An 18,169-nucleotide genomic window follows, 5' to 3' on the forward strand; every position below is an offset into this window, starting at 1 on the left:
CCGTTATCTACGTCAATAGAGACCAGTGTGTGCTATCCCTTCTGCTTCCTCATTTATTCGTGCCAATCTCCTCTAGTGGTTTGTGGAGGATCTTTGGACTATGAAGCCTAACTTATCTTTGTGGATCCTAATCTTTTTCTGCAATCAATCTGCTAGAATCTTGGTAAGGATCTTCTTATCGACATTGAGAAGTGAGGTTGGCCGGAAGCTTCCTCTCACTAGGGGATCTTTCTCATGCTTCAGTATTGGCGAGACGGAAGCATGCAGTTTGGTAGCCTCCCTTGTTCCTGGAAGCTGTTGTAAAGCTTGGTTAGATGTGGGACCAGTGCCTCCTGCCCTTCTGTAAAACTCACCGGGACCCCTTCTAGTCCTGGTGCCTTTCCACTCTGCAATGATGAACAAGGTAAGACCTCCACCTCCGAAATTGGTTGTATCGGTAAGTTTGTCTGTTGTGTTTCAGACCACATGGAGGCACCATCCAGAAATGCATCACAAGATTGTTGTTTGAATTTGCTAAGAGGTATGTAGACTGGAGTAAAATGTCTTGAAGGCTTGGATTATCTCCTCTGGGTCAGCCACTGTCGGACCCTTCTCATTAATGATGGCCAGGATCATTCTGTGTAATTGTTTATTAATGAGGTGGACTAACCGCTTGCCTAATTTGTTTCTGCGTTAGCAAAATTAAAACCTTGGCTTTTTGCGTCGAGTTCAATTTGAGTTTGGATGATGTTAAGGTCAGCGCCTGCAATGTAGAGGTGATAGGTGAGGTGCTGTATCGACCTGAAAATTGCTTTATTTTGCCTTCTAATGTAGACTGTTGCGCTGTTACTTGCTATTTGGGTAGTGCAACTTTTTCTATGGCTTCTCCCCTCCAAGCTGCTTTCGTGGCATCCCAAAGCACTTGGGTGGAATTTCTGGTTGATCATTGATGCTCATGAATGCTTCCACAAAAAGAAGCCTAAGCCTCCTTTGACTTGTGTAGTGAAGGATTAAATGTATACATGGAGGGTACGGTTTGCAAATTAACGCCAGCTTGTTTAGTCCTCACTGGGGAATGATCCGACCGGAAACAGAATTCTGGCCTTTAACACTGTGGCCATCTTCTTTGTTGCTGTTCGAATGATCTCATTGTCTGTGTTGAGAGGCTTCTGGGTATGCTGGATCTGTCAAGATTTAGGTCCTGGGTATTTGCTGGCATAATGAAGTGTTCCTTGATGTGGGGCCATATACTGCCATTATAATGAAGTTATTACCTGCTAGTTTTTTGTAAAACATACTTAGGAACAGTGTTCGACTTGGTCCAAGAAGGTGGTAGACGAGAATCTTTATATTTCCACACAGTGAGATGTTGGGCCATAACTTAGACTGACATTTCAGTACAATGTTCTCAAACTTATCAGGGCAAAATTCTTAATTGCTAAAAGTATGTGTCGCAAGTCAAACATTGGAGATGGACAGGAGGGCATGGTTCAACAATTGAGTTTATTAAAGAAAACATCTAATTCTATTTCTGAGAAGTGGTCCCTACTCTAGAAAATAACAAATGGATGCTGGTCGTGACACTGTCGGAAATCTATTCCGATCTACTATATGTCCTGTCGCTCTAAAAAGAAAAAAAAGACTCTAATCTTGAGCTTAGGGTTACTTCACCCCTTTTTGATTATTTAGTGCTGGATGGTTTTCTGACCCTCAAGTACCAAAGTTCCAAAAAAAAAGTCTCCCAGTTATCCTTAATGGTTGCAACAGTCTTTGCTTCATCCCATCTCCTGGGAAATTCCCCCAGACCTTAATACGTCGCTATTCACAAGAGAAGCAAAATTCAGTCTGTTATTTCTGAATTGTTCAACTTCTTAGCCTCATTTAGGCTATGGGCTTGGTCAGCCCTGTTTGCTGTATCTTCTCACAAAGCCCCTTGTGGGGCAACTGGTTTCTCAGCCCCAGATGGGCTGCAGGACTGTTCAGCCCTATTTTAGCAGTCACTTCTTACTTTCTACAACCACCTCATGATATTCCCCAACCTCCTCCTTACTTCCACCAAGCACCTTTTGATATTCACCAACTACATTATTCTCTCCAACCACCTCCCTAGTACCAAAAGGGGGGTTCCCCTTTGGAGAGAAGGGGTGAATGTTCCAGATTCTTCACATATGTTTAGTTTGGAAAATCATCCTGTCCAACTGGAAAGCACAATTGGCTTGCCACAATGATCTGCAGAATTATGCAAACAGTACCATAAAATGTACTCTCCAACACGATTCAAGTAGGGATTTATTTGGTACTGTGTATAATCTATATACTCAATAGCAACAAGGACCATACTCGATGGTAACAAGGACCAGAATATCCTATATATTTTTTACTTGATGGTTGCAAGGATCGCTTGTCATTGCAATGATTAACATATTTCGGTTCTAGCTTTTGAGTTTTCTCAGTTCCTGACACAAAGCTCTTTTCCTCCCTATAATTAAGCAATATATATGTTTGCATTGACTACTTTGTTCCACAGGAGCCAACCACTAGTATTAACTTTAGAGCAGAGGTCCAGGACTCAGTTTGAAAAAAAGAAGCTTCTGATCAAAGTGTAATCCTCTGTGGTGGGAAGCAAGCACAAGAAGAAAAAAGTAAAGACCCCCACCTCCTTTCTCCCTTCCTGTGCTGCTGCTTGGAGCCTCGCTGTTTCTAGCATACACAGCCCAGAAAATAAGAACATTGGGGCCCCCACCCACTTCTGCTGCCAAATAACCATCTTAAAGCACAAGAAAGACAAATGTGGTGCAAAGAAGGACCTTTAGACGGCCCTGACCAGGCCATTCCCCAAGTAAGGTTTTTTTAATACATAATTTGCAGTGCACTTCTTTCAGTCTCTCAGGTTTTAGTTTCCTGCACTGTTCTTCTTTCTAACAGTCTGTGGTGAATTTTAAGGGGTTATCGAAGCCTGTTTCAAACCATCTCTTTGTTTCCTAGATACCTCTCTCATAAGGCACTGGTACAATAGTAGTGGCTCTGCAGGGCTTAACTGAAGCCAAGACCCTTCTAATATGAAGTCCTTACTGAAGTCCCTCAGCAATTCCAGGAAACCATCCTCACCAGAGATCTGTATGTCTTCCCCTCTTAAGGGCCTCTCTACCCCTCTGTTGACCTCTCGCCTTATTGTCAAGACATCTACCTGTTCCTCTTTTCAACTCACAACTGTTTGGGACCTTTCAGGCCTTCCTGGTCTTTCTGTGTATTAGGGTCCATCATCCCATGTCCTCTATCCTTTCTACAACCACCTCTTGATATTCACCTACTACATGATTCTCTCGAACCACCTCCTGATGTTCTCCAAGGTCCTTCTAATGTTGTTTCTTCTTCCTCATTGCTTGCCTTGTCTCCAAACTCTACTCCCCAATCCTTTTTAGCACTGTCCAACTCACTCCAACCACCTTCTTATACATGCTTCTGACTAATGGACGAAGCCTGTGGGTTATTTAGCCCTGTGTCTCCTACCCCAAGGCTGAACTCCTTGTGACGGTCTGCGCCTGTGTTTTGGAATTAGTGTTAGTTTTGGATTGACTGTCTCGAACAGGTTCTCCTGCATCTGGTCTGATGTTAAAGGGATGGACCAATCCTTTATTTGGCCAGACCGCTACCTTGGAATTAATTTCCCTGCATCTTTTTCTGCAAAACACTGTTGTCTAAGAAGTGCATAGCTTCTCTGTGTATTCAGTGTGATCGTATGAAACTTGTAAATGTTTAAAAAAGCTTCCAACTATTATGCTTATAAAAGTAATCTCTGAATCTCTTGAAATTACAACCTTGTTTCACTTGCGAGTTAGAATGCTGACAAGAGAAGCAGCGTTGGTAACATTGTATCACTCGCCTTGGGGGAAACACTGTGGGTGAACAATGAATTTGCAGAGGAGTCTGTGGAGGATAGCTCGGGGGCATCGTGCTCACCTTGGAAGCAAGTTGACGCAGGGCAGGTTCGATCCCTGTGTCCGCGCATAGAAACCTCTGGGTATGAAGTGCGTTATAAATAACATATCATATCCAATCATATCCATTATTGTACTAATCTTGAGTACTTATTTTTGCAGAGAATAACTCTGAACTTGTGGTTTCCAGTTTACCATTGCACCCCGGGTAACAGTAACAAGAAGTTTTTGAGGAGTTTTTGTTTTTAAGCAGAGTGTTGGTGAGTGCTTTTTTTTTCTTAAATTTTCTTTGCTCTGGGGATTTGATTCTTCTTTGTAGGAGCTTTAAGCCCCTGGATATGGGGAGGTAATGCGTATGGACTCTCCCTGCGACTATCCTGTTGCTAAAGGATGTGGGCTAACCGCGGGTGACCTGGGGACCTCCACTTACCATCCCAGGGCCCATCATACCCTAGTTTGGGAAGGCGCTCAATTTCCCTCCAGCCCCCCAAGCAATGTCTCCAGGGAACTCTTCTCTGCTGTGGGAGCAAATACCAGCTACTTGCATTCGGTAACATATCAAAGTAAGGAGGAAGCTTCTGGCTTATAATAGCTTTCGTTAGCAAAAAGTCCACAATGCTAGTAAAAAGTAATTTTTGTAGTAGCTCATTTTAATCTTCTCTACTGCCCTTTATATTGAATACCTTTAAATGCCTTGATAGTTAGGTCGCTTTTTTGCATATGCTCCACAAATTGAATCACACTTGCAATTTCACACTTTGTAAATCCTAGATTCACCCTCTTTCTGCCTTGTTCCACAGAAGACCAGATATATTGACTTCCTCTTGGGGGAGGGGGGAGGTCTCTAATCTTGAACTGCTTTACTGGCATCATTCAGTAAAGCCAAACGGATAATAGTTACTAAGTCAGGCAGGCTAGGGCAGCAAAGAACTTCGATGATATCACCAATCAACGATAGGAATAATAGTACAATCTCCAGCAGAACACAGAGAGCTGCTGTAACATCCACAAAACCGACAAAGCCAGCTGGATCTTACGGTTCTGTATCGCACTCCATGTTTATGGAAGATGGACAAAGGCAAATCTGCTCACCCGCAACCATACATCACACCCTACGACACTTCGCAACAACTCTGCCATTGGAATGCAGCTATCCCCCACGATAAAAATGTCTCCTTCTCTTGCCTACTCTCCTATCGAATGTAAAGCACCCATTCACGTGCTAGCTCATTATGGGTAGCTAGTAGGGACATGGCCACCCCTACATAACTTCACTTTGGCTAAAATGCAGAAATACATTCTAATCTCCTTTGTCTCAACTCTCGGACCTTGCACTGTAGTCCCCAGAGGGCTTTCCCCCTACAGCGCTTTGATGCCATACCAGTGGAATATAAGCGCTATACAAAAGACTAGTTACATTGCACTACATTTCATTAAGCTAAGCGAGATTACTATGATATTCAGCACACAGTCCCTTCTATGTTTTAGTATCCTTGCACACACGAATGGTACTAAGAGGAGACACGATTCGCAATCTTTGATATAGAAATACTCTCAATCAAAAAGTAGCGTCCTAATTGGCAGCATAGGTAGACTGTTCATTACGTTCTCATTTTTTATTGTTTATAATTGTTTGTAATTGCAAGTGGTTGCCTCTTTGGTAAATAGAGGACCTGAAATGTGAAGTGCAAGATTGCTTGTGCCAACTCTTCAATAAAAAAAAAATCTGTCTGCATTGAGGAATTGCGACTTGTTTTGTGTAGCTGCTGCAAGGGACCGTGTTTTGTATTGCAAGAAGTATACACAGACTTTGTATGAGGCAAATGTCTCTTGCAGTTATTCTTGCTTTCTCCCATTGCTGGAAATAGAGAATATTTTGTAGGTTTACTTGCCCTTCATATTGTTTTTCTTGAAAAGTAGCTGACTCTGTATATTTTTTCTAGATGACCATTGGAGGCCCACTTGTCAAACATAGGGTAAGTACATATTTAATATTTTACTTTTATATATACAAACCAGGAGGTGTTTTTCAAATTTATACTGGAGCAAAACAATTAGCATTTTGTTTAAATGTTAGTAATGTTACGTCAAACTCCCTAGCTATGGTTTAATAAACCAATTTCATCTTTATAACATTGATTGTAGCTACCTTTCTAAATACTCACAAAAGTAAATCGTGTTTTCTCAGCATCCATTATGTGCTTAAAAATGTGCAGCTATGGTAAATAGTTGAAAATCTTGAGGTATTTGGATGTCAGAGGTCCTACAAACTGTACTCAAACAGCAGTTAAATGTCTTATAAAATCTTTTACAGATTACAATGTTTGTGTTGCTAATACTGCTGTTCAGAATGATTAAAGTTGGTTATTGACATGTGAACTGCAGCTCCGACACCACTGATTTGTACTAATGTACCCGATTGCGTGTCTATCTGGCGTACACATTGCAGATCTACCGTACAAGCTTGTTTTCCAGCCCATTTGGAACCTAATAGTATGGACAATCAAAAATTCCAGCTAATCTAATTTAATTTGTCTGAGACAAATAAAGCAAAAAGGCCTGAAAACCAAGCTTGCAAGAATGTTTGCTCCATTACCTTCTCCAAGCTTGATCTGGTATGTCCTTAACTGGAACTATTACTATTTCCAGCAGTCGAGGCGTCGGTTAGTAATGTGTTCTGGTTAACAACATTTTTACTGCATTATCCATAAGATTCTGATTCAACCTGAAGTCCAGTTTTTTTTAAATAATTATAAAGGCTCTTGCCTTTCATAATTCAGTAATACATTATGCTGTTCTTGCCCTCTTGCCACATGAAGAATAGCATTTGTAACAACACTTGCCATTAACTGTGCTGGGAAATTGAGAGACAGCTATTGCAAAAGCTCTTAAATACACTTTAGATCAATGGCCAGTTTCTCATAAAGTGTTCAATATTTGGATTTCGTTGAATTTTATGTGTCCAAGAGATGTGGACAGATAAACCAATTTTTGCCTAGTTTTCTCATCTATCAAACTTGGAGCGCTTAGAAATAGGCCTTGCTCGGTCATTAATTTAGACAGACCAATGCTAAGGTATAATAAAGGTTGAACTGGATATTAGTCACATGCTCTGTAAAATGTGGAAATTAATGGTAGATTCCAGTATTGTCCTTCAAAATGTACCTAATTGATTTCTCATTTTAAGGCAAAATAATGTAATAAAGATGGTTCTTGTCCATTTACTCAAACAAGTCATGGCAATGAAAGAATCAGGATTAAATACAAGGAAAAGGTATTGTTGAAGTCCTTTTCATTCTTGTAACAATGTTGGCGTTGTCTTGCCAAAACATTTCTCCATGTGATTGTCTCATGCTGGTGTGCATTACTGAAATTTACAAAGATGTGAAGCTGTACACAGCCACAATACTTGAAGTGGGCCTGTTAACAACAACAAAAAGTATTTGTTTTTTGCAGTTGAATCTGTTCCTGGCTTGTACAACTTCTGATCACTCAAGTTCCCATAAGTTACTATTTTACAGTTGGTTCACAAGTTTTTACTGTAGCAGATTGAAGCACAATATTTAATTGACTGGGATTGGTTACATTTCAAGGTGTGTGATCTATCCAACACGTTTTGCAGAATCTCCAACTTTCCCACAAGCATATGTTTTTTTTAAATAAGTTTATTGAACTTGAACACAGAAAGGAAGGTGTGTAACGCTCACCTGATTCTCGCAGAGGCGCCGGTCTTGACTGGGCGACTACCGTATCTTCAAAGGTGATGTGTAGCACCCGGTTGGCTCTTTGGGCTGGACCTCTGTGCACTGTATGCCTGACGTGTAGAGTAAGATGTCTGCAGATAGAAAATATGGGGTTAATGAACTGGGGTTATTGGGGTGTCCCTATCTCTTTCCTCTTCTCCTCTCCTGTAGACCCCCAAAGGTTAACGCTCTCACCTTAGGTAAGTGAATGCCAAGCTCTCCATCTGCCTCGAGGCAGGGTGCTGTAGCCAGTTTCTTCACTGGATAGGTAGCACAGGCCTCTTGACTTCAGAGGACTGCTGTCCGTCGTTTACTGCACGAACGGTAAGTTTCGAGTCATTCAAATGTCTTTTTAAAGTCTTTAGTAATGATGTCTCTTGTTTTGCAGGGTTCCGGCGATGGCGGATGACGGGCTGAAGTGAGTTGAAGATGGAGCCCGTGTGATGAATAGAAGCGCCTGGAAGCACGTGAGTAAGCGCTTGTTGCCTGTTTCACGATGCGCTCTAACTGTCTTTTTATTTTGCAGGTACGAGTTCGGAGCGGCTGCAGGGTGCCGGAATACCCACTGGATTAGATGTGGAAAGGAGTAATGGCACGTGAGTATTAAAGTTCCCCAATGTCTTTAAACGCACCTTGTTTTGTCTTTCAGATGCGGATGCAGCGCCGAAGGCCTCCGGAGCGTGCGAAGAGTTGGTAAGCTTTTGTCTTTCAGATGCCGGAATGCAGTATGAAGACCTCCGGAGCGCACGAAGAGTAGGTAAGCCTTTGCCTTTCAGATGCCGGAATGCTAACCTGTTCTTTCTTGTCTTTATAGGTGTTGCTGAAGACTGGATTCAGGATGGTAAGCCTTTTTCCTTAGGCCCAGGACTGGATGCAGAAGACACGATGAGCGTCCTGCTGCAGAGGGTGCAGAATAACGCAAAGCAAGATTCATCCACCGGGTGTGGTTTAAATAGCCTCCTGTAGTGCTTAGGTGTCTCCTTCCACAGCCACGCCTAAGTAAGAAAAGAGTTCCTGGTAAGAAAAGAGTTCCTGCCTTCCAGAAGAGTTCCAGTGTTCTAAATCTAGGGAGTGGCTCCAGCCCCACCCAACAGGAAAAGTAGTTCCAAACAGAAGAGGATCAGAGGCTCAACTGGCAGGCAAGTAAGCAGCATGGTCTGCTGCAGGTAAGTCCACCCAAGCATTATGAGCCCGGCGCTTCCAGCGCTGGGACTGGGCATATTTATGAGCCTGGTGCCACTGGCGCCAGGACTGGGTCCAAAAGGTCCCAATTGGGACTGGTTGGCACTCGGAACCTGGGTTATGGATCTGCTTCCAAGGGAGTTGGGAAAACCCTGACCTTTTGGAAGCAGAGATCATGACAGGTGTTCTCGTTTGAATGTTCTCCACATATGGTTGCTCCAACAATTCCTGAGTTCTAGAATAGGGGTCTGTAGCCTTTGGTCTCTAGTTGTTTTGGGCTATGTGTCCGTAATTCATAGACATTCTATTGAATGGTGCGGGCCTATTGGAGTTGTAGTCGGAAACCTTTGGAAAGCCGCATGTTGTAGATTACCGTTATAGAAAGAGATCCTGATGCACTTTTTCAAAAAACACCTACTCCAACACAACAGTCTGTATGCCCTTAAATGTTCTACTCTTCGACTCTCAATATTATCTCTACTCCTACGTTGAGAATTCATCACCACAGAATATTTAACATATTGGACTAATTATGTGAATTTGATGAACTTTTTTCTTTTTAGATAACATTATCAAAATTGTGTTAGCACCCAAACTATTACTTACTTTTTGATACTGTGGATAAATTATAGATTTGAGCGCCATCCACAAAATAACAATATGCCTTTAGTGACATTTGTTTTAATGAAAGCCTTCTGAAACCACCCACTAACTTCAATTAACAGGTGTTTGCATTTGCACAGGAAGAATCTTGTTACTCCCCCTCCCCCCCACCCCCCAAGAAATACTTTCCTTGTGCTTTGTCCAACAATATTTTAAGTCCAACCAATGAGGGCATTTAAATAGTAATCGTTCATTACAAATTTCTTTTTGATTTATTAGAAGAGGCTACAGTGAATGTGGAATCACAAAGTCTGTAAAGCAATTCCTCTTTCGAAGCTTGATTTGCAACTGTATGAGTGATGTGAGCAAATCCTATGCAATTATTAAGGAAATCAAAATATGGAGAATGTTTTTTAAATTTTAAATATTATATAGTTTTAGGACAAATGCAGTGCTTTGGGCTTTTATCCTGGGTTTTACATTTTTCAACATTTCTGTTAATTCTATTATGCTTCTCTCCGCCCTATTCATAGCCTGCGATAAGAAAGGAAGTCCTCCAAACCTTTAAGTACATAAAATAACCTTGTGTTCAACAAATGCAGAACAGTTTTGCCATGCAAGTTCAATTTTGTGACATTTGAGGTGATACAAATGCTTGTGGGTGTATGCTCATTCTTTATTTACCTACTTTGTGTTAATGCAATATAATGTAGCTGGGGCACAAGTCATTCTCTTTGGGCGAGAAGACTTCCTGAGTGGTATTCCTATTGCATGGTTATTGATATCAGACCTTGATGTCTCACAAGCACTGATTCCAGGAGAATCAGTTAGGTCAAAGAGCCAGTCGCTGGTTGGGTTATTGAGCAATTTTACCCCCTATTGAATGAAGGAGTTTAGCCTGTGTGTGTGAAGCCTACTTCACTTTGGGAATGAACCACCTACCCCACCGCGAAGAGCCATGATGATTGATGCTGCTGGCACGCGATCCACAAGACGGACACTGTATCTGCGGCTAAGTCAGTAGAGCTGTAAAGAGATGTGCAATGGTAGCTCCTGTCTTGCAGAGTGTGCCTCCCTTAAATGCAGCCTGGGTGGGAGGAGGGTGTTTGATGAGATTAAGGTGACCAAGTATGGCATCACAAGTGAGCTGGTGGGCACACTACCCAGTGTTACTACCCAACATTGCCTAGTACTGCAGGACACTGCAACCAAGTGCATCATTATTAGGCAAAGCCAGATGCCAAGTGGTACCTGAAGCAGCAAAGGGAGATGGGAATGCACTGAGGTGCTGCTTCAAAAGAGCAATACGCGAGTGCCAACAGTGATGCAAGCAGCACAGACGTGCTGCACATGGGGGGGGGGGGGGGTGGGGGGGGGGTGTGTGTGTGTGTGTGTGTGTGTGTGTGTGTGTGTGTGTGTGTGTGTGTGGCGAGCCACACGCTTGTGTTGAAGTGCAGAGGGCAGTGACCGCCATCGGGTATCAGTGATCACAGTTTTGAAGAGTAGGGTATTTAGAGTATACCACCACAAATGTTTTCCTAGTCACACCTGGAGACCCACCAGATCCATAGAGCAGATGAATGAAAAAAGACTTTGAGCACGTCATTCCAACTATGGTAGCAACCATAGAGTAGAAAGGAAAAGATCCATACTGATATACTGCCTCTGAATGGCAGGCCAGGGTACATTTGAAAACTTGCCACCCCTGAACCAGTAAAAGGCACAAAGACTCAACATATGAGAAACGCCTTTAACCTTTTAGACAAACACTAGGAAGCCAATTTGAGTATTGTTAGCGAGGTGCAGTTTTGGAAAAAGGACAACAAAAGCAGAAGCACTGCAGCAGTATGTCATAACCGCTCTGAAGGCGACAGTGTAACTTTCGGGCACAAGTTGAGCGACGATTGTGGGCCCCATTCATGCTGGAATGCAGGGATGGCAAGTTCAGAGATTCTGGACCCCATTCAGATACTACGCATCGCACAAGAGGTGAAGCATATCTCATTGTGCCATGGTACTTGAGAAAATAATCAAAGAGAGGAATACTCTTAAACTGTGACCAGGACAAATGATAATTTGTTATTTATATGGTGCCTTTGCTAAGGTTCTGTACATTGAACATTTTCATATTCAATTATTTTTACCGAGCTGTGGTTGCACTAATTTATTGACCTCTAAAGGAAATAATGAGTAAGCCGTTCCAGGATTGGAGCCGGCAGATCACATACAGATCTCGGCAGTGAATACTTAACCCACTTTGTTATCTTACTGGAACAAATAGCATGGGAATCTATCTGGTAAAAGCAAGGCCGGCAGAGAACAGTAGATCTATAAGGAGGAAGCTGGCACAGTCTCCCGGAGAGACCAGACCATGAAAAGAAGTAATGTTTTAGGTTTCATAGCACATATCACCTAGTCTAGAGTGAGTGTTCCCCACCATCTGAATGATCTGTAGGTGGTGCAGGAGGAGGTACACCTGACCATGTGCTGCTGCATTGTGAGGACCACCAATCAAGTGGAAGAAGTCTGTGGAGATATAGAAGAACTGGTTTCCATTTATGATGAAGAAGCAGATCAAGAGACGCATGGTTTGCAACTTGTTGGAAGTGATGCAGTTGAAATGATGGACGTCGAAACAAAATAAACCAATGAATATACCTGGTGGAATTGTTCTTCTCAGAACTAGAACAGATTAGCAGAGGGTAAAGTATGATATGATATACTGAATTTATAACACGCCTGTACCAAAGTGTTTCGAATGGATTGTGTCCTCCAAGGTATCCCTCATCTTTGATAATCGTATCTCGGCAGCTTTGCTGCTTCGAAAAGAAAAATTTGGCAGAGAGCGCTGTGCACAATGTCGTGGCATTGACCCTCGAGGGCCGCTGTGAAGCGTCAACGTCATCCGTAGTATAAATAGCTTGTGCAGCACCCGTTGGCTTCAGTTCAGTTTTGTTTCCGAAAGCTTTCGCTTCGAGCACTAACTGCACGCTTGTTTTTTCTGTCAAAATGTTAACATCTTCAACACCCTCGACCCCAACGTTGGGATTTAAAAAATGTTATGACTGCAGGGCAAAAATTTCAATAACCGACCCTCCCTGCATCTGCCTTTGGTCTCCGTACCAATGACTGCAGATCCTGTCAATCCATGACGGAAAAAGCTCTCTAGGAACGCAGAGGTAAACTGGCAGTGGGGAAGGAAGCTTCAAAGTCTTCTTCGAAGAGGGAAAAGAAATCCAGGGAATCTAGAGATTCCACTCTGCATAAACGGTCGAAGAGGTCTCGTTCAGGAGGCCGATCGAGGCAATATTCTAGACGTCCATCATTTCAACGAAGTAGAGACGTCCTAGGTCTCCCTCTGCTTCCTCAGACTCCTCTACAGAGATTATCAGGTTCCCGGCTAGGTCAGATTCCCCTAGTAAATGGGACGCTTTCAGAGTGGAAATGCTGCAGACTGCAGCCTCGACACCCTCAAAAGAATCACGCAAGAGCCATGCCCGGTAACTCCTTCAGACGACTCGGGGAAGTCAAAGGCTACTTCGGTAAAACTGAGTAAGCCGGTTGTTCGTCGAGAAACTCGACCCAACGAAAAGGCGTGAAAGGTATCGACTCGGGAATCGAGTCCATCCCCGATACCGTCAAAAGTTTAAATCGGCGAGACCATCAACGATTGTGTCAGCGTCATCGAAGTAGAGGGAGATTCCTAGCAAATAGACCTATTTCTCAAAGCCGTCTTCGACACGGTCGATGGAATCTTCAATCTCATCAAAGCCCATACTGCTTCAGGAAAAGATCTTTAAGCCTGTAGCGAAAAAAGACTTTCAAGTCAATATCCTCCATATATGAAGAGGAAAGTGCTTCTGATGATGAGACTTGTGTATAGGCGTTATATAAATAAACTATCATATCATATCATTTGGGGTGCAGTTTGGCACTAAAAATGTACATGAAGAACTCATTGATCCAGAATCAAGGATGGACGACCTCTGTGACTACCTGCAGTCTGCTAGTGAACTTGATACTAATCCAGAATTGGAGTTTGGCAGGCCTGACCCGTCAGAGCATACTGATTCAGGTCACAGAAACCTGATGAACAGTGTCATGGAGAATACTGGGTTGAGTAGGGGTTCCCCGGCATACAAGCAGGATGACATGACGGACATCACCTCAGAAGGATCCCATATTACCCTTCCAATAGGCCCTTCAGAGGAAGGTTGTGGCCAATTGGGAAGCTCCAGAATCTGGGCCTGCTGTGAACAGGAACTTCTCTAGGAAGTATAGACCCTCTAGCAGCGATCCAGACTATCTCACCAAACGTCCTATGCCATAGAGTTAAGTTGTCCAGGCTGCTACTTCAACCAAACAATCTTACCTATCCCTCTATCCCCCGGATAGAGATGACAAGAAAGTTGATGCATGGGCTTGCAAGGTCCTCTCCTCATCAGGCAGCATGGCTTTGGAGTCTACTAACATTACATGTACCCTGGCTAGATTTTCTTATACCCTTTGGGACTGGGTTGCCATGGCGACTGATCACATTCCGGAAGGCAAGGAAAGGGATGGCTTCCTGAATATAGTTAAGGATGGTAACGAGGCGATGGGAGAGTGTCTCCAATCAGGATTGGATACTGCTGCACCATCAGCACACCCATGCTGCAAGCACCGTACTGCGCAGGTTTGCGTGGTTGAGAAGTCAAGGTTTGCAACTGATGTGCAGGCCAGTCTGCTCAACATGCCCTTCAACAGCTCGAGGTTGTTCGGCAGCAAGGGGGATGAGTCTGGAGAAGCTGCAGACCTCCAAGGCGGCAGCTGAGTCCCTTAGCGCCGCCATTCGACAACCTCAACACCACTTCGCGGGCTCATCTTCCTGGAGGGGTTGTTCTTTTCGCTTCTATTCCTCAGTTGGTAGAGGAAAAGGACAGGCTGGAAAAAGAGGGCAAAGAAGATTCCCTCGTGGTGGATGAGGAAAAGGTGCTAAATCAGCCCATGGAGCGGCATCTTTACACTCAGCCGCTGCTACAGCCGCCTCTAAGCCACTGAGGCCTTGACCCACAAGATCCCGGTGGGAGGCAGAATCTCTCGGCATCTGAACGAATGGCAAGGCATTACTTCAGATGCTTGGGCACTGGAAACAGTAGCCCAAGGTACTGCCTTCCTTTTCAAAAAAGGCCTCAAGATCGTCCATCGGGAGCCAACTCTGTCAATTCCAGATCTGCTCTTTGTGCAGCAAATTTTATCCCTGCTACAGAAGGGTGCAATAGAACATGTACCTGTAGCGGAGAGGAACGAGGGTTGGTATTCCCCTACTTCCTCATTCTCAAGAAGGACGGAGGATTGAGGAGACCCATCTTGGACTTAAGAAACTTGAATAAGTTCCTCAGGAAGGACAAGTTCAAAAGTTTACCTTTTCTCAGATCCTTCAGGGTCTCCAACTCCAAGACTGGTTGGTATCATTGGACCTTCAGAATGCTTAGTTTCATGTTCCAATCCATCTCAAGCACAGGAAGTACCTGCGGTTCGCGGTTGCCAGTTCTAATTATCAGTTTCAAGTTCTGCTATTTGCCTGACCTCCCCCTGAGGGTTTTCACCAAACTGATGGCGGTAGTGGCAACGAGTCTCAGGAGCTGGGGATTCATGTCTACCCCTACCTGGACGGTGGGCTGATGAGGGCCCGTTCACCGGAGCAAGTCCAGGAACATCTCAGTATCACCTGCCACTCGCTACACAGATTGGGCTGCTCCCTCAATTACAAGAAGTCTCATATGATACCATTCCAAAGACTCCAATTCATTGGAGCAGACTTGGATACTTCCTCAGGGAAAGCCTCGCCGTCCGAGGTGAGAGCTCAACACATTCAGCAGATGGTAGCAAAATTCCAGAATGCCCAGCATCTTCGGCCTTCTATCTTTTTTATTATTTTTATTTATTTATTTGTTTGATTTTTGGGGGAGGTTGCTCAGTCTAATGGCATCCTGCATTTTCCTGGTGCCAAAGCACCGATTGAGGATGAGATCCTTTCAATGGGCTCTCAGAAATCAATTTTCCCAATTCTCAGGAAATATTTCAGTTCAACTGCAAGTTCCGAGCAGAGCTGCTCGAGACCTTCTTTGGTGGGCGTGCAAAGACAACATTCGCAAGGGAGACTCTTTTTGGCAACCATGGCCGGAGATAACTGTAGCGATGGACGCCTCACTCACAGGGTGGAGAGCCCACAATAATGAACTGACAATTAGCGGTCATTGGTCTCCATCGGAGTCCAAACTACACATCAACCTTTTGGAGCTGAGGGCAATCAGCGCTGAAGGCCTTGCTGCCATCTGTACGGGGAAGCAATGTCCTGGTAATGCCGGACAACACACTGGTCAAGTACTACCTCAACAAGAGAGGTGGTGTACAGTCACAACCACTGTGCAGAGAGGCAATGCAGCTCTGGTTATGGGCTATACAAAAAGGAATCTCTCAATCAGCAGTTCACCTAGCCAGAGAGCAGAACACAGCAGTGGACGGGCCTAACAGGCAGAGCCGTCTCCCATGAGTGGGAACTAGCTCAGGAAGTCCTTCAAGAGATCTTCACCCTTTGGGGAACCCTTCAAGTCAATCTGTCTGTGACTGGCACCAACCGGAAGTGCGATCTGTACTGCTCAAGGAAATTTCCTCCAAGAGGAGCTCTAGGAGACATGTTCGTGGTGGACTGGAAATTTCTAGTCTTGTACGCGTTTCCTCCAGTCCCCCTCAATCCTCACATGATGATGAGGTTGAGAAAGTTCTGGAAATCCATGATCCTAATTGCCCCTGAATGGGCCAGGTGGATGTGGTACCTGGACCTTTTGGACATGTCCATCTACCCTCCAATACATCTTCCGCAAAGAGAGTATCTTCTATCGCAAGAGGGAGGTCGGGTTCTCCATCCTTTAGTCAAGACACTCAGCCTTCAGGCATTGTTTCTGAGAGGCTGAGATACAAGGGTTGGGACCTTCCGGACGACGTAATGGAGATTTTTCTTTCAGCCAGAAGTACAGCAACGGAATCCTTGTACCGCTATCATTGGAATAAGTTCAGTATCTGGTGCAAGGACAAGAATGTGGATCCTTTTCAATGTGGCACTACTATGGTGCTTTCTTTCCTGTTGCATTTGGCTAATCTGGGGCTCCAGATTGGAACCATAAAAGGATACCTTGTGGCGCTTTCCATTTTTAAGCGCTCCTCTGAAGAGGTCTCCTACTTCCAGATACCTTTTTAATTGTTCAATTTCTGAAGGGACTCACTAATGTGTATCCCCCATTACCATTTAATGTCCCTGCTTGGGGATTTAAACCTTATGTTAAAGTTTCAAACTTGTTCCCATTTTGAACCTTTATATTCCTACCCATTAAGGCTCTTAACTCTTAAAACTGTACAACTTGTGGCATTAACATCAGCCCTTAGGGTGAGTTGCAGACCCTTTCATGCAAGCCTCCTCATACTACATTTCATAAGGATAGTAGTCTGACTTCCATCTGTCGCAGAAGATAACACTTCCATCTTTCTATCCCCCACCTCATTTAGGTAAGGAGGAGGAAAGGCTGCATAGGCTGGATCCAAAAAGGGCTCTAAGCTTTTGTATTGCATGAATGGCAGAGTTTTGCCATGATGATCAAATATTTGTGGGATACACCGGGCCTAAATTGGGGCTTGCAGTAACTAAACCGACTATATCCCGGTGGATTACACTGGCTATTGGCGAATGCTACAGGTTAACAGGCAGACCCGCTGGAAGGGCTTCACACTCATTCCACGATGCGTATGGAAACTTCCACGGCTCTTCAAAGGGCTGTCCTGATAATTGATATCTGCTCTGCGGCGACCTCGTTCGTTCATGTATTTGTTAAGCATTATTGCTTGGACTCCTCTTCCACTCAAGGAGGTCTTTTTGCTAATGCTAAGGCATTCCTTCATTCCATTCACAATTAATTTAAATAGTACTCCCTCCTACAAATTGTTACTCTTTTGGGAGTCTATCAAAGATGAGGAATACGTGGGAGGACACAATCCATTCGAAGAAATAGTTACTTACCCCATGTAACGTTCTTTCGACTGGATGTTCCTTCCATGTATTCCTCCGCTGCATGAGCTATTTATACTACTGATCACGTTGACGCTTGACGGTGCCCCACGAGGGTCATCGACACCACATCGTGCCCAGTGCCCTCTGCCGAGAATTCTTTTTTCTGAAGCAGCAAAGCTGGCGAGATATGTATATCAAAGATGAGAAATACGTGGGAGAAACATCCAGTCGAAAGAACGTTACATGGGGTAAGTAACTTGTTCTTCTAAGCAAGACAAGAGAGGGAAGACGGAGGGAAGACCAGACAAACTTTCTTACTAGGCCTTGTGACATTCAGGTCGTGCAAGTGCGATAACGAGAAGTGCAAGGGGAATGGAGGTGGGAAATTCAAGGGAGAGGTTGGAGAAGTGCGGTCTGGGCCAGAAGCCTCTGAGTAAGTGTGACCGGGGCAGCACTGCTCTGGTTAAGTGCAAGTTAGCAGGGGGGCTCTAGAGGTTAAATATTACAGCCCCTAAGTGCGCAGTATGCCAGGCGTCAGTGCAAGGAGGACTGGTCATAGAGGATCCTGGCCGAGACTCTGAGGGAACCAAGCAACCAGTCAGCGCATCAGATGGGAAGATCAGCAGGGGAGCGAGCGCGAGAGAGCAGGCAGAGGAGAAAAAGAGGGTCTTCAGCTGCTT

General features: G+C 44.1%; 1 protein-coding gene across 9 annotated transcripts in view; it reads left to right on the forward strand.

The window, feature by feature from the left end:
• The window catches only part of MEF2D (myocyte enhancer factor 2D), a 1,898,135-nt gene that overhangs the window by 478,370 nt on the left and 1,401,596 nt on the right, over nucleotides 1-18,169 (forward strand). For all 9 annotated transcript variants that reach the window (XM_069607157.1, XM_069607149.1, XM_069607151.1 and 6 more), the window contains one exon: nucleotides 5,861-5,893. The gene's annotated coding sequence lies outside the window, so the exon portion shown is untranslated. The remainder of the gene's footprint in view (nucleotides 1-5,860; nucleotides 5,894-18,169) is intronic.

This window comes from Ambystoma mexicanum, chromosome 1p (assembly GCF_040938575.1).
Source record: "Ambystoma mexicanum isolate Mex_15411 chromosome 1p, UKY_AmexF1_1, whole genome shotgun sequence".
NCBI classification, from domain to species: Eukaryota; Metazoa; Chordata; class Amphibia; order Caudata; family Ambystomatidae; genus Ambystoma; species Ambystoma mexicanum.